Source organism: Bison bison, unplaced genomic scaffold (genome assembly GCF_000754665.1).
Source record: "Bison bison bison isolate TAMUID 2011002044 unplaced genomic scaffold, Bison_UMD1.0 scf7180017864140, whole genome shotgun sequence".
NCBI lineage: Eukaryota > Metazoa > Chordata > Mammalia > Artiodactyla > Bovidae > Bison > Bison bison.
The window spans coordinates 504,768-527,250 of record NW_011494712.1 but is presented as its reverse complement, the minus strand read 5'-3'; the positions used below and the strand labels follow the sequence as shown (position 1 = coordinate 527,250).

General features: G+C 35.2%; 1 long non-coding RNA gene across 1 annotated transcript; it reads left to right on the top strand.

Moving 5' to 3' along the window:
• Window positions 1–912: 912 nt before the first annotated feature.
• On the top strand, window positions 913–21,675 carry LOC104988653. Its single transcript, XR_825265.1, has 3 exons — window positions 913–1,012; window positions 17,583–17,669; window positions 18,615–21,675. It is a non-coding gene; the product is annotated as an uncharacterized LOC104988653 (long non-coding RNA).
• The last annotated feature ends 808 nt before the right edge of the window (window positions 21,676–22,483 follow it).

Here is a 22,483-nt window from a genome sequence, read left to right as displayed (position 1 = left end):
GAATGGCATTGAAACGTGTAATTTCATGTGAGACGAGTCGCCAGTCTAGGTTCGATGCACGATGCTGGATGCTTTGGGCTGGTGCACTGGGACGGCCCAGAGGGAGGGTATGGGGAGGGAGGAGGGAGGAGGGTTCAGGATGGGGAGCACGGATATACCTGTGGTGGATTCATTTCGATGTTGGGCAAAACTAATACAATATTGTAAAGTTTAAAAATAAAATAAAATTTAAAAAAAATTTAAAAAGAGAGAAAAAAAAAAGAAGTGTCTCATTGTAGAAATAACTTGGACAAGTGAACTTACTGAAATTAGTATACCTATTTATAACCTCTTTTAATCTAGTCAGTATTTAGTTCCAAAAATGAAGGTTTCAATGACCCAGTTTGGATCATGTGCATATCTGTGTAGAAAGTAGCACAAAGAAATTTAGAGTAATATGTAGGGTTTCTTGAGGTATAAAACAGTATTTGATTGGTAGGTGAAGCATTGGAGTCAACATAATTCTTTTTGTAACTTACAGTGAGATATTAGAAAATATCATATTTACTATTAAGAAAATAAGATGTGTACTTATTATTTCCCAGATAGATATGAGGTTAAAATAAAGAGGAAAGATAGGATTCCTGTTTTTTTTTTTTTTGAAGAACCAGAATCCTTAAAAGTTTATTATGCACGAAATAAATATTTGCAGTAGGAAAGTAGTCTTACTGGACAGCACTCATACAAAACTGAATAGAAATTATTTCATTCAATTTCATAGTTAATATTTAAGGTACAGTTGAGGTCTCTGAAATATACACATTTTCATTTTATTCCTTTTCTTTGAGTGTGAGGTTGCCATTATAGTATGTTTTACAAAAGTATTAGGAACTCTTTGATGAAACTATTTCCCTCTTAATGTTGTCTTTCTCTCCAGCCTCAAGAAATCACTACTGAAGTTAATGAAACCCCGCAAATTGAGACTACAAAGGAAGAGGTTCTACTCAGTACCCCTGAGTGCGACACTCAAATTGTAAGATTAATTTTATATGTTTTTAACAACATTCAACATGAAAACATGGACATAAGCATTTTAAAAATCCTAGTTAATGCCACCATGAAGCTGTCTATTTATATGCAATATCTACTATCTAAGGGCTTCCCTGGTAGCTAAAATGGTAAAGAATCTGCCTGCAATGCAGGAGGCCCAGGTTCGATTCCTGGGCTGGGAAGATCCCCCAGAGAAGGGAATGGTTACCCACCCCAGTATTTTTGCCTGTAGAATTCCATGGACAGAGGAGCTGGGTGGGCTACAGTCATGGGGTCACAAAGAGTCAGACATGACTAAGCAGCTAACACTTTTCTTTCACTTCTGCTATCTAAACATTGTACTTCTCGTTTGATAATGTAGATGTTCTTTAGATATCAATCATGTGGTTATTCTATTAAAAGGTGTAATTGTAAGACAATTAGGAATATGAAGATGCCCTGGAAAATGGAATGGCTACCCACTCCAGTATTCTGGCCTGGAGAATTCCGTGGACAGTTCATGGGGTCATAAAGAGTGGGACACGACTGAGTGACTTTCACTTTCATAAACTTGAATTGCCAGAGAGATAAGGTGGTCATTCCCAGAGTTACATGACAGGAAGCTGTTAAAATATTAAAAGCAAACACAACTCCAAACAAAGAATGTGATTCAATAGTATTCTCCCCATAAAGCAAATAAACCTTGAATTACAGAGATATTACAATAGAGGAAGGGAAATTTTTACCCTTCAAATGATAACAGGAAATGAGGAATTTGTACTCTGTGCTTTTACTCTAAAAAGTGTAATGAAATTTTAACTCTGGAACTTTGGCACAATTACCGATCTGTCATATCTGGGCTTGAAAAATGGCAAATGTCAGTTGTATTTAATATATTCAAAGATAGCCTTTAATCTAGTTGACAAAATGGAAAGTGTCTGCTAAAACTATTCATCATGGAAAAAGAAATCAGGTGATAGCAAAGGAAATAAAGCAGAATAGAAACAAGTTAACCAAGTCAATCTCTTTTTCCTCTATCGACTGCCAAAGTAAATTTAGAAATACTAATTTCTCAGCAATTTGCCTTTCACATCTTATGTTGAAACATGTTCAAAACCAAAAATTTAGAATATAAGATTAATGAGAAGTAGAAATTCTGCAGTTTACTTCCAGGGGAAGAAAAAGTCAAGAAGGTTTGGGGAAGGAAGGACTATTTGTGCTATAGTTTGAAGAACAGATAGGGTTTTGATAGTGTGAGTCAATATCAGAGACAAGAAAACATCAGAATATGAGTAGAGAGTATCGAACAGAAATGGTGGGATGTGTGGCTAAGATAATTTGGGACTTAAGTAGGAGGGGCACTGGGTTCCCAAGCTAAGGAGTTTGGTTTGAATTAGGGATATGGACTTCTCAGGTGGCATTAGTGGTAAAGAATCTGCCTGCCAATGCAGGAGAAATAAGTGACACGGATTTGATCCCTGGGTCGGGAAGCTCCCTGGAGGAGGGCATGGCAACCCACTCCAGTATTCTTGCCTAAAGAATCCCATGGACAGAGGAGCCTGAAAGGCTACTGTCCATAAGGTCACAAAGAGTCAGACACAACTGAAGCGACTTAGCACACAGGGATATAGTTAAGATTTTCACATGTTTATGTCCAGTTAAGAGATAAGACCATTGGGTTAATTTTAAGGCTATTCTTGATACAGTTTCCTAAAACTACCTAAAAATCATTTTGCAGTATATACATGTATCAAACCATTATGTTGCATACCTAAAACTAATACAATGTTACATGCCAATGATATATCAATTGAAAAAAAAACAAAAAACTTTGCAACAAATTAGAATTTTGGAAGCTTCTGGCCTGCACCCTTCAGGGTAATGCTCAGGCTTGATCCCTAAATGTCCTGCTCTGAGCCCTTGGATTAGGAGGGATTCCATTGCTTTTTTTTTTTCCTGCACTTGTACTGGTATACCTGTGCCTTGAGCAAATTGTTCATGTATTAAAGTGGCCAAAACATCTGAAATAACAGAACCACCAGGACTTGATCAAACTTAACAAACAAAATATTCCCATTTAAGGCAAACCTTGAAAAGTTCTATGTGTTTTGCAAAGATTGCTCAAAGCAATCTTCTGGTGTACTTTTCTTGTCAAGAGAGAGGTATAAATTCTTTGTTGTTGTTGTTGTCTGTTCCACTCTATTTTTGTTGCCCTTCCTTGTCACCAGTAGCTCCTCTCCCTTCAGTAAGTGGCGTAAGCAGCTACTACCTTGGTGGAGGTCCCAACTGGGTTGCTTCAAAAAGCTTCCTCCCCCTGTACCAGCATGATGGCTCTCTCTCTAACCTGATCCAAGTTCCTTAGATTTTAGTCTTTGAAGTCTCTACTTCCAAGAACCCACACTTGCCAGTGCAGAGAGTGCTCAATATTTATAGTCTGCAGGCTCAGTTACATTTAAAGGCCAAGTGAATAACATAAGGGAGTGAAATAAGCCAGGTGTAAGCAGTAGGAGTGAGTGAGACTATTGTGAATATCTTTTTTCCAATTCTAGATCAGTAGTTCTTAGCCATATCCTCCCTATAGTATCATATGGAGGATTTTTATAAAATACTGATGACCAAGTAATTATAATATGCAGGCTAGTTTTACTAACAATGTATCTCATATGTACATGATTCTTAAAATCATCTGAGGAGCTTTTAAAAATAAAGATTGTGAAAAATTCTTCAGTAAATTCTAAGTAAAGGGGACTAAAGGTAACTTGTCTTTTTTTTTTTTTTAAACATGTACCTGACAACACTTTCCAATCCAAGGGATTCTGAAAGAGATGGTCTGTGAGCCTTAATTTGAAAAAGATTGGTTTAAACAAGACATAATGCCTTTAGTATGTTGTTTAGTAACAAGAGTTTCACAGCAATGCCTAAATGAGGCTCTGTAATGGTAGCCATGAAAAGTCTATGATGTCACTTTTGATAGTAGGTAGAGGGGATACATCCCAGAACCCTCTGTTTATTTTGCAACCAAATCTAAGAGCAGCAGGGCTGTGAAACTGATCAGGAAATTGATGTGCAATTTTGTCCATAGCTAAGCTTTCCATGAGGGAGCTAGTATGCCATCATCTCCCCAAGCTATAGTACTCAGAGTATAATTAATCTTAATCATAGAAAGCTCTATAGTTCCTTTCCAGCTTTCCCCAATAGTAAGAGAATAATTCTGATGGCTTTCTCCACTTTACAGGAAAAAGTGAAGGGCTCTTTGGATCTATGAGAACTACCCTTACTCAGCTTGTCCAAATTCACCCTAAATATTCTGATTTGTGTTAAATATCATGAAATGCATTCCTTCCATTTCAATACAGCAACATGAAAATAGCTTCATCTTGATTCCAACAAGCTGGAGATTCAAGCTTCAATTTGAATTGCTTTAATTGAATATCCAAATAAGGTATCAAAACATAATTTCATAAAGGAAAAACAAGAAATTTACCTCCTTTTCTGGTAAAAGGATTGCTGCATTTTCTGTTGTAGGAAAGATAGTTTTAACGTGTTTGGCAAAAATATAACCTTCTTATTGTCTTTGTTTGGAGACTGAATATGAGTAAAGAAGTGTATCTCTGTGCCAGGTTGACAAGAGGTGTCCTCATGATAGCTAGTATTATGCATCAAACTGACTGAGCTCAGGGATGACCAGAGAGTTGGTAAAATATTAATTCTGGGTATGTCTGATAGGGCATTTCCAGAAGAGATTAACATTTGAATTAGTAGACTAAGAGATCTTCCCTCAAAAACATGGCAGGCATCTAATCTCTAGAAGGCCCAAATTGAACAAAAAGATAGAAGAAACATAATTTCTTTTCCCTTTGAGCTGGGCCATATTTCTTCTTCAGCTCCTGTTCATGGAGCCTTCCAACTCAGGGACTTAATACCAGCAGGCCACTCACCCCAGTTCTCAGCCCTTCAGACTTGCACTGAATTTTATGCCACCAGCTTTCCTGATTCACCAGCTTAGAGAGTGAATATCATGGCATGTCTCATCTTCCATAACAGCATGAGTCAATTCCTATTAAAAAAAAAAAAAAAAACTCTTATATATCTATGTATATATTCTGTTAGTTCTGTTACCCTGGAGAACCTAATACAATTATTTTTTCACATTTATGTTTTGTATATTTCATGTGTATTTTGAAGTATTTTCACTGCTTTTTTATAAAATAATTACAAACTAATCAGTGCTACTTAGTTTTCTACAGAAAGAAAATACATGGTAGTTGTTGAGTTAAATTTTAATTTTGGTGGCCTTACTTGACAAAATTAAGAGTTAGAAAACAAATGGAAATAAATTTTCCATTTAATGTGTTTTTCTGCTCTATGAAATTTAAAAATCTAGAAATTACCCAATGAGGAATTTTTAAAAAATAATAAAAGGGGAGATAAAATAGGGATCTGAATGAAGCCAATAACAAATAATTGAAAGCAGGAAATAAACAGAATATCAGAATGAGAAATCCCCAGAATTGTGAGTTCAAGCAAAGATACAAGAATAAGGATGAAGTCTAATATGAGTCTCTATTTTCATCTTGGTTGACTGGAACAATTATAGTTTTATTCTGAAATAAAATGAACTACTATAGGAGAAATTTTAAGTTAATTTTTGTCCATTTGCTCCTTTACAGGAGAGATTTGTGCTGTCTTAATAACTAGAATGAACAAAAATTAGCACAGTGGGGCTAATTGCTTGTGAAAAATATGACAGTTTTTAAAAACAATTTGCATTCTGTAAAAACCACAGATTTTAAGTGTATATTTCAGTTATGCATTTATTTAATTTACCAAGTTTTGCAACCATTACCACAGGCCAGTTTTAGAACGTTTCTATCTTCCTAGTAACATCCCACATGCCTGTTTTTAAAGTTAATCTCTATAAAGACAACCACTAACCTAGTTTCTACTGGTTATAGGTTTGCCTTTTCCATAGATTTCCATAGATCATACAGCATGTGGCCTTTTGTATTCCCTTTTTCATGTAGCATAATGACTTTGAGGTTCATCTATATTATAGTATATTTCAGTAGTTTGCTCTTTTGTATTCTGAAAAGAATCCATTGTATGGTTTTATCACATTTTCCTTATCCATTCACCAGCTGATAACTTTTGGATTTTTTCCACTTTTTTGGCTATTATTAATTAATCATACCATGAACATTTACATAAACATCTTCAAGTGGACATATGTTTTATTTTTCTTGAGTAGATACCCAAAAGTAGAATAGGATACTGTAAATACTTTCTTAACTTTTTTAAGAAACAGACAGACATTTCCAAAGTGGCTGCACCATTTTACACCTTAATTAGCAATTATGAGAGTTCCGTTTTCTCGACATCTTTGTCACCACTTGTTATTCTCTGAATTTTTGCTTAAAAATAAAACTCTAGGGAGTCTGAAATCAAATTCCATTCCAGGCTTAACTGTTAATTTCCAAATGGTTAAAAATTTTAGCATATTTTTTATATACTTATTAGCAACTGACATATTTTCTTTGGTGAAATGTCTATTCAGATATTTTCCCCATGTTTATTGAGGTTGTCTGTCCTCTTGGTATTAAGTAGCAAGATTCCTTACATATTCTGGATATATATCCTTTACCAGATATATGATTTGAAAATATTTCTCTTACTTAGGATGTTTCTTGTCTTTACATTTTCTTAATGGTGTCTTTCTAAAAGATAGCAGATATCTATGGAATTTAGAAAGATGGTAACAATAACCCTGTGTACGAGACAGCAAAAGAGACACTGATGTATAGAACAGTCTTATGGACTCTGTTGGAGAGGGAGAGGGTGGGAAGATTTGGGAGAATGGCATTGAAACATGTATAATATCATGTATGAAACGAGCTGCCAGTCCAGGTTCGATGCACGATACTGGATGCTTAGGGCTGGTGCACTGGGACGACCCAGAGGGATGGTATGGGGAGGGAGGAGGGTTCAGGATGGGGAACACATGTATACCTGTGGCAGATTCATTTCAATATTTGGCAAAACTAATACAATATTGTAAAGTTTAAAAAAAATAAATAAAAGATAGCAGGTATTTTTAAATACAGCTTTTCGGTTTGCAGAGTAATTCAGCAATAGTTCAGAGTTCCATACAGCAACCAGCTATCTTTCTGTAATTTGTCGTTTAATTCCATTACAGTCTGATGGCATACTCTACATTTGCTCAAATGCAGTCTGTCTAATGTTCCATGTTACCTTGAGAAGAATCTGTATTTTATTCTTGTTTGATGAAGTATTCCATAAATATCAGTTAGATCCATTTGATTTGTAGTGGTCTTCAGGTCAACTCTATTTTTGGAGATTTCTGCTTACTTGATATGTCCACTATTGATAGAGAGTGTTGAAACTTTCATTGGTGGTAGTGGTTCAGTTCTGTTTCTCCTTGCAGTTCTATTAGCTTTGTCTCAAATATCTTGACAATCTGTTGTTAGATGTATTTTTGTTAAGAATTGTTATGTACTTTTTTGTGTGTGTGTAGAATTGACCCCTCTATTATTATACAGCTGTCCCTCTTTATCCCTGATATTTTTCTTGCTCTGAAGCTGGCTTTGTCTGAAATTAATATGGCTACTTCAGCTTTCTTTTGATTAATAACAGCATCACTTTAAATATATCCTGCCACTCCCTTTTGGCCTGCAGAGTTTCTGCTCAAAGTTCAGCTGATAAACTTATGAGGATTCCCATGTATACTATTTGTCGATTTTGCCTTCTTGATTTTAATATTTTTTCTTTGTATTTCAGTGTTTATCCATGTTGTCACAAATGGCAGAATTCCCACTTTATGTCTGAATAATATCATATACACATATGTTCCTCTCTATGGAACACTTTGTTTATTCATCTAGAAACTTAGATTGTCTTCATGTCTTGGATATTATAAATAATGCTGCATAGCCCTCCCAGATTTCAGACAGTGCTACAAAGCTTGTTGTTGTTTCATCACTAACTTGTGTCTCAGTCTTTTCGACCCCATGGACTATAGCCCACCTGGCTTTTTACCTGCGTCTCTTCATTCACCAGATTCTTTACCACTGAGCCACCAGGGAAGCCCACCACAAAGGGACAGTAATCAAAACATCAAGGTATTGACCTAAAATTTGGATCAACAGAACAGAATACAGAACCCAAAAGTGTCTGACTCTTTTGCGACCTCATGGCTCCTCCAGGCTCCCCTGACCATGGGATTTCTCAGGCAATACTGGAGTGGGTTACCATTTCCTTCTCTAGAGGAACTTCCTGACCCAGAGACTGAACTTGTATCTCCTGCATTACAGGCAGATTCTTTACCACTGAGCCACTTGGGAAGCCATCTATAGTCAATCAATCTTCTACAAAGAACACAAGAAAATACAATGGAGTTAGACAGTCTCTTCAGCAAGTGGTATTGATAAAGCTGGACAGCCAAATGTAAATCAATGAAGTAAGAATACACCCTCACACCATACACTAAAATAAACACAAAATGGCTCATAGACTTAATTATAAGACATGACGCCATAAAACTCTTAGAAAAGAACATAGGCAAAACATTCTCTGACATAAATTGTACCAGTGTTTTCTAAGATCAGTCTCCCAAGGAAATAGAAATAAAAACAAAAATTAACCAACAGGACCTAATCAAACTTGCAAACTTTTGTGCAGAAAAGGAAACCATAAACAAGTACAGCCTACTGACCAGGAGATATTACTTGCAAATAATGCCACCAACCAGGCTTAGCTTCCAAAATGTATGAACAGTTCATATAATGCAATAACCTTAAAAAAAAAAAAAAGCCTAATTGAAAAATGGGCAGAAGACCTAAATAGACATTCCTCCAAAGAAGATATACAGATGGCCAATAGGCACATGCAAAGATACTCAGCATCACTAATTATACAGAAATGAAAATAAAAATCACAATGAATTACCACCTGACATCAGTCAGAATAGCCATCATTTAAAAACCTTGTCTGATTCACTCTTAGGGCAGATCCAGATGCACCTAATAGAAACAGCTATAAAAAGGTGAATATTTCAGTCAAATATTAAAGTGAACTCAATGAAAAATTTCTGAAAATAGAATTAGCATAGAATAGAAGACATGGTATATTATATAATTAAATAATGAAAAACAACCATTCTGTGATGTAGTCAGGAAATGGAGCCTTAAGAGTAGAGGAAAAGAGCTATCATGAGTGCATGTCTTTCTATTCAAGGATTCTATGATCAGCAACCTCACTGAGTGCTGATGGGAACACATGCAATTTCTTAGTCAATAAATAGCAAAGGTGATTCATTTTGATTTCTGTTGGTCATACCCAAGACTAAATAACATACTAGAAAGAACCTGGAAATTACCACTGTGCTGTTTTCCTAACACGTCACTTATTGGCAAGTGATTTTTTTTATTCAGATCCCTTTTCTATAAAATTCAGATCAACTATTTTCAAATCAGACTGCTTGTGCTAAGGCTTCACTCCACAGATTATTAATCAGTAGATCTAGGGCACAGACCAGGAATGTGTGTTATTTGAATAAGCCCTCCTAGATTTTCTTCCATCAGTATTTCCTGTTAAACATTCTTGAGAATCTTTAATGTTTATTTCTTATAGGTTTATCATGATGATTGTAGTCATAGAGATTAACCATACTAGAACTATACTAACTAATTAGAAGTGTTTGGTTTTATTATGGATGTCCTTAGTTCAGTCTGAATTTACTCTGCAGTTTTCATATTCATGGTCTTAATATCTTGTATGGACAAGGTATATCTTGGAATTAGGGCCCATGCATATTTTTAGATATGTTCTACTTCCTGCCCTATCCAACCAGGCAGGGTCACCTAGGAAAATGGCCCTTTTGTTCGTGGATGTAGAAAACTTGAAATGGATCCACAAAAGCATAACAACATATTGGACTACAAGTTTTGGGGAATGTTTAAGTTCCCTTGAAAGTAGTTTTGCTCCAATGATAATTTTGTAGTCACAGGGAGAAAGCAAAGGATGTACCTGCTTTATCCCATTTTCCTGCAGTTTGCAAATGTGCCTCATATTGTTTAATAGCATATCAAGAATTAAAGATACTGAGCAGTTTATGTTAATTTTCACAAAAGGAGTGTGTGTTTTATAATGTTTCTGACTCCTCTAGATAGCACACACTTAACTTTTCTTAATGTGCTGAGGAAATGAAAGGCAACAATGGCTTATATTTAGCATTGTAAGTACTCCTTGCTCAGAATCTTGCCGTTGCACCTGCCTGCAAGTCCCTTACCAAAGGGAGTTTATTCAACAGCACAGCATTGTCTAGGAAAATGAGAGCATAAAGTGTGTAGGAAATAAATCTAGAGCTGCTAGTAGAAACTTACGCTAGCATTTTCATATTAAAACAATTTTGGCGGAGATTTAAAAAGTTCTAGTTTACAATTATATCCAATATTCATTGTGTGACAGTTGATGCCCTGATGAATTGTTGGCAGACACTACATTAACAAAAATTTTCTAGGAGAGTCATGCCCTGCTATAATTGGACTGAGTGACCATGCACCACTGTCATTCTGGGCTACGTTCCATCAGACCATCTGAAGAGGTTGGCTTCGTAATAGGCATTCTTCATTGTACTCCTGTGGTTTTTTTTAAGAAGGAACAGGCATGCCTCCAGATCATATGAGAAGGACAGTTACCTAAGGTCTTTAGAATAAATTTCTGCTTTTTACATTAGATAATAGATTTCCATGTTTACCCTCCTATAACATATTAATTTAAATCATGAAAATGTAAACTTAAGTATGCTTTCTTACCAGATGCCATATAGAAACCATAAGAATAATGGGTAACTTATAATTTGGTAAATTGGTAAATATAACTTGGTAAATATAAATTGGTAAATATAAATAGCCTAATAAGCATGTTAACAATTATTATAAGGAAATAGATCAAACAGTGACGTGTAAATACAAAGCTTAATCTTGTTGATAACTCTTTGACCTCTCTTACCTTCCCTGAGACAAAATGGTTTTCTCCTCTGGGTCTCCATAGTGCTTGGAGTGTTTATCCCATATCATTATCCCTCTTGCAAGGTGATTATATGTATAAGGTTCTCATTTTGCATTAGATAATAGGCAATTTGAGGACAGATATAAAAGTATTGATATTTCCTTCAGAACCAAACAAAATGCAAATCATAACAGATGCTTTTAAATAGTTTTCCAAAATATCTAAAATGATGAATTTAGGGCTTCCTGTTTCCAAATTTGAACTATTTCATGTAATGAATGAATTATGGTTCAGAGAGGGAACGCAACTTGCCTGGAGGAGCCTGGTGAGCCTGGTAACAGAGAACATCAGTGTCAGATCCTGCCTCCCTCCCAGGCCACTGTTCCTCCACTACCTACCATCAACTTGATTTAACATTCCATTTTTAATCTTTGAACTTCTTCCAGTTTCTGCCTTTTTAAATATTAAAACAGTACTAAAGTATCATTCTATAATAAATTTAAAAAAAGCATTTCATACTCAAAAGTCGCATGAGAGAAAAATTTAGCCAATGTTTCTTAAAAACTTGATACTTAATTTCATTTTTTCTTTTATATATTCTGAAAATCATGTTTGTTTTTAGCTCCCAGCTTGTCCCAGATATTAATTAAATATGAAGAATGATTTGGACCTTTTAACTGTCAGATGTATTTTTTCTAGGTAGAATTTCAGGTTGCCCAGAATGCATTTGTATTAAGTATTTTGAGTTCTTTTAGTGTATACAGAAAAGTCATCAGAGACAAAACTAATGCCTCTTGTGAAGTAGAACCAAGTGCTCAATACCATTAACAAAGTTACTTTAATCAACAGAATCAGAGATTAAAACCCAGAGAAGACTTTAAATGAATCTCTGATAAATCATCTCATCTGCTTTAATTCTTAAAGTATTACTGTTTATTTCAGAGGCAGAATGGAGTGTAACTTAAACAAAATGCAAAAGAGGCTTTTCTTTTATAGGCTTTCCAGTAATTTTTTTACTCTATCATAGTGCCTGTTTTGGTTTTTGTTAACATTTGTTAAGTAAAGCCCCAGGTATCAGATGGTGCCCCAAGGTGTGAGAAAGACCTCCAGCTCAGGGAAACTGAAATACAGAGGTTTGCCAATCACAGGTCCTGGAGGAACACAAGGCATTCCTCCTTGAGCTACACGGGAGTGTCCAGGCCAAAAGGAAGCAGCAGGACCTGGGGCATATGCCTCTGTTAGGGTTGGTGTGGAGGGCTTGAGGTTCCAGGGTAGGCTGGATCGGTCAATTCAAACTAAAAGGAGCAGTAGCAGAGTTTCAGTAAGCTTCCCAGGGTTCTTACCTAAGGGTCTCACAAGCAAAGGAGCCGAGAAACAGGAGGACCTGTATTACCAGCAGCACTGGAGAAGTTCCATTAGGACCTTACACTTCCTTGTGTCTCCGCTGGCTGTTACCTAGGAAACGCAATGGAGGATGGCGCTGGGGGCTAGTGTCAGCTTCAGGCCCTTGAAGGCCGCTTAACAACACACAATGGATGCCGATGCAACAGTATTATGGAGTAATTTTACTCATGGTGCCCTTTAACAAAGGTCGTTCTAAATATACAATTTTATTTCCATATTTTCTAAATGGGATATTTGCACTGAAGCCAAAGATGTGAACATTCCTTAATGAAAACCTTCTGAAGCACCTGAATGCTTAAGTTGGTTAGATTGATCTGCTGATTCTGCCTTGAGGAGGAAAACAAATGAAAATTCAGGAAGGATAAAGGCATTCTCCAAGGTTAAGATGTCTCAAGGAAGATGGGTGGTTAGTTAAGCTGACATTTTTCTGCCCTGTTAAATCATGAACAGGAAAGGATCAAGGACAGCCATACATTCTTTGTCAATGTCAACATCATCCAGTGACCAGGGTCATTATGTTGACACCATGACTGAAAATTAAAACGACTGAACAGCTGTGTTTCTATTCTGATACAAGTATTTGTCAACAAAATGGAGAAATTTTGACGTAAAGAAGCTTAGGAAGGGAAAGAAAGGGTAGGAACTAAGCCTAATTGAGCATCTAATACATGCAAAATACTCCTTTAGAAACCACTGCATAAATTGTTTCATCAAAACTCCTGTCAGGTAAGGATCATTCTGCCTACCTTACAGATAAGGAATCAGAACCTCCTTAAGATAAAGTAACTTTCCCCAGTGTACCCACCAAATAAGAGCTAAAGGAATTCTAACCCCAATGGACTCTTTACTCCATTCACCTAGCTGAGTTACCTTCATTAAATCATTTCACTTGATGTCAGAAATTTTGAATGTATGCATCATTATCCCCATTTCACAAATGAAGGAAAAGTGAAGTCAAATTGGTATTTCCCATCCATCATTTCACTAACAAGTACTGGCCTGTCATGAAGTTTTCAACAGTATTGGAATGTAGAAAACTGACATTTAATATCAAATAACAGAATATTAGTAGATTTTCCATGAGACAATCTCTCTCTGGTTCTCAAAAATAATTTCTTTCGATATTTGATCCTTTATACATATTAGTATTAAAATGTTATTCCTTCTTTGAAATATCACTGAAACTAGCAGTGGATTTTGCTTGTTGGTTTATTTGTTCTGATGTCAAAATCTGTTGTTGGTGTTTAATCTTATTTTTCTGTAAAATATCAAAGAAACCTCAAAATATCAGAAACCTCAAAGTTCATTATCAAAGATATTGGAATTACTCAGCCTTTATAAATAATAAAATAACGCTATTTGCAGCAACATGGATGGGCCTAGAGATTTTCATACTGAGTGAAGTAAGTTAGAGAAGAAGAAAGCTTATATGACATCCCTTATATGTGTAATCTAAAAAGAAATGATACAAAGAGCTTAGTTATAAAACAGAAAGAGACTCACAGACTTAGAGAATGAACTTATGGTTGCAGGGGGTGAGGGTGGGGTAAAGGAATAGTTAGGGAGTTTAGAACAGACTTGTACACACTGCCATATTTAAAATGGACAGCCAACAAAGACCTACTGTATAGCTCAGGGAACTCTGCTCAATGTTATGTGACAGCCTGGATAGAAGCGGAGTTTGGGGGAGAATGGATACAGGTATAAGTATGGCTGAGATTTTAACACTGTTAATTGGGTATACCCCAAAACAAAACATAAAGGTTTTTTTTTTTTTTCCTTATAAAGATAGGAGATGGAGTTGGGACTCAAATTTGTTTGTGCATGACTCCCAAGCCATTAAAATGAGAATCCTGACCATTGTTAAAGATACTCCAGTATTAGAGTCTGCACCAACATGGTAGGATTATGTATTTTTTCCACACAGAGGTAAATAATTAAAGGGGCTTGTCTCAACTAAATTTGTTATTACTTTGCGTACTTTTGTGGCCATAATATAACATTTTGTCAGATAGTAATCTGTACCCAAAGCACAGAAACAAACTGGTGATTCTGGAGGTGTTGGTGAAGAAGTGTATGTGAGAAAGAGTGTGTAATTACTTTAATAAAGATATGTTCATGGCTCATCCCATTTCATAATTTACAGACCCAGCTAGGTCGCCTGTATAATGAATAGTTGAGCTGCACATTGAAGTAGTTGAATCTGTGCAGACTTTCCTGATCAATCTCCATTTGAGTTTCTAGAAACAGGTACAATACTCATCAGGTTGATGAATTTTATCTAATTGAGAGTATTTTGAAGGTTTGTGCCTTCAGAAGTGCTTAAATCGGTTGCCTTTCTGAATAACACTAGGAATTTTATGAACCCCATCTCACGAAGTTTCCACGATGCCTGTGAGGCACACACAAAAAAATAAACTTAAAGGCTGTGTTCATTTTAAGATCAAAGTATCAAAAAGATTAGAATTGTCTTCCAGCCACATAATATTTTCTTTAAAGTTGAAACTTAATAAGTTTTCATTGTTCAGATGATCAAAGGCTTGTTCAACTAGTCAGCTGTGCTTACCATACTCCACCATAAATCCTATGGTATCTGTCTCAAGACAATGACCTCAAGTAATACCTCACACACAAAAACTGATTTTGAGGTCAAATGGATTTAGGAAATGGTTATATCATATCTCCTAAGAGATTTATAGTGCTTTTATACATTACAGAGAAGTGGATTTCAAATTTCACTGTTCATTTGAATTGCTCGATTGCTGATTAAAAATGCAAGCCCTATATTCATAAGACTGAATTTTCACCCAGGAGTATTATATTTAACAAGCACCCCATGAGAAGATCATTCAAGACCAAAGATTTAAGAAATTTTGTATTAAAGACTCTGAGAAGAACTACCTTAAATACCATTGTTTAATGTTCAAGTAAAGTTTTCCTCAAACTTATATAACTTATATACTCCACTATTCAAAAATATATTTTGGGAAGCCTTATACTCTGCATGTTATTTTCTGCATTTTGAGCTTGATTTTGTACATTTGTTTAGGTTTTTTTCCCCCTCCAAGGCTGAAGGCAAGTAAATAAAAACAAAGGTCAGTTGTACTATTACAATAAAAACAAAATACTTGTAATATTCCAGAGAAATTCTAGTTTCTGGGTCTAACTCAAACCCATACAACATAAAAAGAAAAGAAAAATTAGTACAGAAGATTCCTCATGTAGCTGCCTAAAATTCTTTGGACTAAGGCACTCAAAGTTTTGACTACTCTTCTATATACTGTAGACTTATTTTGAAGAAGGGGCTATGTACAACCATCTTATCAAATATAACTAAATCTCATCATTTGACAAACTCAGGCACTTAAGAAAATTTGAAAGGACTAAAATATTTTCATAGCCAATGTTCCTTTTTTTCATTTATTATTAACTCAGTGATTACATATGACCATTTGCTATCTAATAGGATCTAGGGCTGAAAAATGTAGGCTCTGTCTTCAAGGAACTTACAATATATTGAGGCATCAGACATACATATACATATAAAATCATTTAGTGTCAATGTTTCTAATGCACTGTATATTTAGTGAAAGTGTGATGAGCCTGTCTAGTGGTGAAAATAATGTGCTAGGAAGGGAGAAACTAGCTGTTCTTCAGGATCTCACAGTGAGGAGGGACTGTTACGAAGGTGTAGAGGGGAGAGCATGCTACACAGACACAGAAGGGTAAAGTCACATGCTGCACGTTCAGTCAGGAGCCATGCAGAGTAATAATAGGGAGCAGGTGAGAATAACTTTGCCTTCAAATCTGAATTGGAGTAGGTTAAATATCCTACACAATTTCTTTAGTTATCATCCACTCCTAGAATTTATGGAAAGTTAGAGTTCAAATCAGGTATCCTCCTTGTCTGACTTCAAAGAGACTAACTTGTTCAAGGTTAGAGTTACACAGTGGCCATGAACTATTAGACTCCCCGTCTCTGTTTTATACATTTTCTACAGGGAAAGGATTATAGAGATATCACTAAAAAGTACATATTCTTACATTAAACAGTTTTGACATTTACTTTAAAAATGTGTTTAAGTAAAAAAAAAATGATGAAAGGAAGAGATAAAGGGAGAATTGAGAGGCAGTGAGGAAAAGATGAGGGGAAAGAGGCTGACTGAGGAGGAAGGAAGGAAGAGAGGGATGGAGGGAAGATAAATTCAATACTTTTAACCCTTGGTTAATATGAAAGTGAAAGCCAACTGGAATATGCTGCCAGTAAGTCATTTTCTTTAAGACTATGGAAGATAGTAAGTAAGAAGGGATATCCTGGTTAGTGAAATATATGATTTTATTTGCAGAAATATAATCTTTTTTAAGGTGTTGAAGATTTTTTGCTAGACAGATTGATGTTGAGCAAAACAGACAGACCGACAGACATGTCTGCAGCAATTATGTGTTTACTTGGAATCGGTAGAGAATTACAGTATGGGTGTCTGCAATCATGGTGAGCAAGGTCCAAGTCCCCACAAAGCAAAGGAAAAAGGACTTTTTATGGAGGGGAAAAGAGAGTTGGAAGGGCTACAGGAAACAGAGTTCTTGGCTTTTCATGGGCTGAATTGTTGCCAGGAAAGAAGAGGAGTCTGTGTTCATCTTGTTGGGCTCTACTATTGTTGTGGCATATGAGAGCTCCCCTTTTGGTCTCCTGATTCCATTTAATTGTGATTTCAGTTTATTTATTTATTTTTTTTACAATGATCATAATGTTTACATTGTTTTCTGGCTTGCAATCTTGATGTTCCTGCAGGCATATAGACCATGAATATATTTAAATCTTAAAAGTCTAGATACATCAGGGATAATATAATATAGTAGTTGTGCAACTCTTTATTCTTAAAAACTTTTTGCAAAGAAAGAATTTTTCATTGGAATAGAGCTCTTTTTTAGTAACTGTCTGTCATAAGCATGACTGAGATCCCCAAATGGACTGTGAATAATTGCCCTCTCCCTGGGATCTCAGTCATGTTGTGATCATTTTGTCCCTCGCTTAACCTTTCAGCTTGTCTCAAAGTGAAGGAAATTTACCAATGGGAAGATTTCAAGCGAGATTTTCTGTTCCTTTCCTTCATTTAACTTCACTGACCTTCTTTCAATCGCAGCTTTTTCAGGAGAACACGGCCTGTTCTATGAAGCATGATGAAAATCTTCCAAACAATGACACTGCAGAATCATCACCTGTCCCACAGGTATTTTGTTTGTTTGGTTGTTTGTTTTGATTGTCAGAAAACACTTTTTTGAAGCTCGTGGGTTCTATGATTTTCTCTCTTGCTCTAGCTGAAGCCAGGATGCTGTATTACCTAATACAAGATATATTTTTCACCTATTGCCTCTGGACCTTTCCATGGCCACTGTGCCTGCCACTAAGCTTTGATTTGATTAGCTGAAGTCCTAGAAGAACAAGGGCAAGGGAAGTGTCCTACCCTTCCCCCGCAACCAAGGAACAAAACAAAAGTAAACAGAAAACAAAAAGTACACTTACATTCCTTAGAGGACAAAGAAGATAAATGAAGACTTGAGAAACAGAAGGTAGAAAGACATATGTATCCCCCACAAAACAAACATAACTCAGGAGCTTAATTCTGAACTCTATCTAGAAGTTCTATATTTGACCAAATATATTGCATCATAGCAATTATTAAGAGTCATTTTACTTCAGTTCAGTTGCTCGATTGTGTCCGACTCTTTGCAACCCCATGAACCACAGCATGCCAGGCCTCCCTGTCCATCACCAACTCTCAGAGATTACCCAAATTCATGTCCATTGAGTCGGTGATGCCATCCAACCATCTCATTCTCTGTCGTCCCCTTCTCCTCCTGCCCTCAATCTTTCCCAGCATCAAGGTCTTTTCATTTTACTTAACACAACATTTTTCAGTTTGGGGGTTAGATTAATCAAAGTTTGAATGGTTTGGCCCAAGTTTTCTCAAAAAAGTTTTTGAAATTTTTTCTATTTGTAAAACATATTTTATGTGCTTTCACAAAGTAATAGTGTTAACATAAATAAGTGTTAACACTTATTTTCTGCCTGGCATTGGTTTTCTATAAGATGTTTGTTGAGATAGTTGAGTTATTGTTTAATTTTTACATTAAACATTTTTTAGTCTGATTATCTTTTCCATATTGTTTGACAGGATGAAGCAGTGCCTCCTTGTACTGAATGTGATGAGGAAAAAAAACCAGAAGGGACAGCAAATAGAGAAAAAAAATTACTGTAAATACCAAGAAACTGTGTTAAAAAAACATCCATTTGCTCTTGTATTCATACTCTTTTTAGACCACAAGCTTGATGGAAATACTAAGTTTTTAAAGCATGCAACTTTTTCACAATTTTATGTAACTTTATAAAGTAGTCTACAAGTTTTCCAAAAGATTCCAGGCCAATTATGATCCTTAAGCAATAACCTAATTAAAATGGATATCCGCAGTCACAAGTCGTCATTGTCATTAGTAAGTTGCCCAGTATAAATTGGTCTTTTTTACAACTCAAATGCAAAATAACATTTAATATTTCTGGTTAATTTGCATAGCCAGTATTTCCCTGATCTAGTTGTTTTTTTTTTTATCAACTGGAGAATAATTAAATGTTGCAGATCCTTAACATCCTTAGAATACAATTTGAAACCATATTTTAGCCCATGCTGGTTAACTGGAATCACTTTTCTTAAGGTTGGAATCTGTACTGTTCCGAATGTATCATTTGTTTGATGGCATTAGTTGCTATTCTCATTATTATTTAGAGCCATGTCTAATAATGCCAGGGGTTTAGTCAGTTAAGAAAACTCATTAAATACATTTAGTATGATGCAGACAAAATATCAAGAATGAATGTCTAAGTTACTGACACAATTGATTAGATTTTTGGCATTCTATGGACACACCCTTATGGTTGTCTGCTGGATTACTCCAAGTTACAAATCAAGTTCAGTGTGAATTTAGATATGAAATTGGGTAACAGAATGTGGGATGGGAAGAGGGGTCCGGGATACAAACATGCAAGCAGATAGTATACATCTTAAAATGGAGACTTGAAAGTAAATAGCCTTATAGAACTAATGAACCCCAATTTGTATATTTTGAAAAAAAAAATTATCATTAAATCAATGGCTGTGGGAATCTCTGACGTTGGGACTCTACATAGGAATTGTTATTCAGTTGCTAAGTTGTGTTTGACCCTGCAAACCTACAGACTGCAGCACACTAGGCTTCCCTGTCCTTCACTATCTCCCGGAATTTGTTCAAAATCAGAGAGTACCACTGATCAAATAAATTCACTCTTGAATAGTCTGCTTCCTCTCAAGCAAGAGGAATTGATACTGATCAAACTTACAGACTAAAATTAATAGGTTAAATGATGTGGTTAGGTTGTCTGCACCAAATATATTCACTTCTGTTGGTTAGACTCATTCTGTAGAAAGCACATAAAACCATTGTTTTTTTAGAATAGATCTGCCAAGCCACAATTAATTTGGAGCACAATATGCTGGCAAGCTACATATATATAAAATAAAATCTGTAATCAATAGATGAACTTAAATTGTGGGATGTAACGGCCCAACTTTGATCACAATGACATATTCAAAGAAATGTAGTGATCTGGAGAAATGCCAAACTATCATTAACAGTAAAAGTAATACCGTGACATATTAAGATATGTCTAAGTAATAATGTGACATTAAGATATGTCTAAGGTACCTAAGAAAGATAACTAGTTTTATAGATGATTTGTAGAGTCTTGGGGTGAAATGATCAGGACAGAAGTGATCAAGCCTGAAGTTCTTGCCGACTCCTCAGCTCTAAAAATCATTTAATTCGATGAGATGGAATATTGCTAGTTTCCCAAGTCTTATTTCTTGTAATTTTCATACTGTACCAACAAACTCTTAACCATCTCTAAAGGTTTATGAAAGGGAAGTAGATAATTTAGTTTAATTTAGGTATACTTTCCTACTTCTCCCCCCATGGCTCCAACTTCAGTCCTAGTTCATATGGATCCTATGGAAAGTTAATCACCATTTCACTGTGTATGTCTTGAGGAGTCTTTGAAATAATAAAGAGTCACTCTGGTATTTTTCTGAAAATTTTAGAGGGTAACATAATGAAAGAGAATTTGGCTTAATATTAATCAACAGCTTCATCTGTAAATTATTTTTTCTATGCTCTGAATTCCTATTCTAGTCCATAATAATATAATCAATTTGTTTCTCTTAATTGCTGACATGATCAAGTGGGCTTTGACTGATTATAATGTACACATTCTTCTTTAACAAGAGGTAGCATTATTCATCCTACGGAGTTTACTGTGGTGTATTCACTGCATTATTTGTTAAAAAAACAAAACTTTTGTGATAGAAAAATTTCATAAACATTTTTAAGAAATATTCTAGAAAATCCTTTTAACAGTTAATCACAGAATTCTTTTTAGTGTGTACTATTACTTGACTTTATGAATGCATTTTATTTATCTCAATCCATTAATTGGTTTAAAATAGCAAATGTGTGGCTTTTGTACATAAGAGAGTTAACATTTCTTATTTTTTAAAGTAACTTCTATATAAATAGATGTTATTTTTGAGGGGCTAACATTTGTAGCCTAGTTATCTGCATATGGAAAAAAAAAAGTAACCGAATTTAGACTGTAGATAGTACAGTTCTACTATGTACTGTAATGGTAAGCAGTGAAAAATTACATATGCTTTGCAGAATGTAAATTGGTTCCTATTGAGAAACAAACACATTTTCCAATGGAATAACTTAATATAGGTACTACCACAACTATTATCTCTAGTTATTTTCAAAAACTAAGCAATGCTGTATACTCATTCTAAGTTGGAAACTGGTTTTGGATTTTGTGTTTCCTTTTATATGCATTAACTGTGTAAACTAGTGCCTAAAATGTGTAAGACCTAAATGAAAGCTGCCTATATCTATCCTGTGCCAACATTCTCAAGATGAAAAGCGAAAAATTAACTCACCTGGATGTGGTTTTCTGTGTGATCTCAAATCTTTGAGTACTGAATGTCCATGACTAATTTTTTTCATTCTTTAATCCTATATTTAGCATTGAAGTGCTATTTGAGCAGCATCTGTTTCATAAAGTATACTGGTTTAAAAAGCTAAGACTGGGACATTCACTGTTTTAGATGGACAGTGTGGATAGCTGGATTAAAACAGTATTTGTGAACTTCACTAAAATGGAATCTTTTGTTTTTGTAGCTCAGATACTACAAATATATAATCAGCACTACCTGAAGTAGAGGTTGAACTTACTAGTGACACCAGTGAGCAAGGTTAACTGGTCAGACTGAGAGACTAATGAAAACGGCTACTTAGGGGACATTTTCTTAGTCATGTATACATTCTTAAATTTCCCCAAACTATTCATTCATCTGGGTTACATTACATAATATTGATGGTCAAGTGGTGAATAAAAGGTACCGGAAAATGGCCTATTTTTTGCTCAATAAATGTTTGTTTCCAAGACTATTATGTATATATCTACATAAACTAATTGAAAAACATGTATTAACTTTTTAAAATAGTACTTGCTTCTGTGTTTCATGATCTAAGAAATTTTTTGAAATCTCATCCTGGAAATTTCTTTGATCTCTCTTTGCCTCTGTCCAAGAAAACCCGTATTTAGTGTTGTTTTTTGTTTTTTTATAATAGAGTTCCATGTTGGCAGAGATTTTTGTCTGTTTGCAAATGAGTTTCAAGTGCTTAGAACTATTTGTTCCATAAAAGCTGCCCAAATATCTGTTGAATGAATGAATTCAGAACCTGAAGCATCCAGGGAAGAAGGAAATAAGATAGCATGCTCTAGTATATAACAGGAAATCATGACACCATCTTTTAGGAAAAGACAATAAATATATTTTTGTTTATTTTGATTTTGGGCTACTTTTCTTTTGCGTTTTTATCTGAAAGGTTTTTCTTTGGGCCTATAGATGTGACTTTAAGCAAAGTAGATAGGTGCATGCTTCCATGCTCAGTCACATCCAAC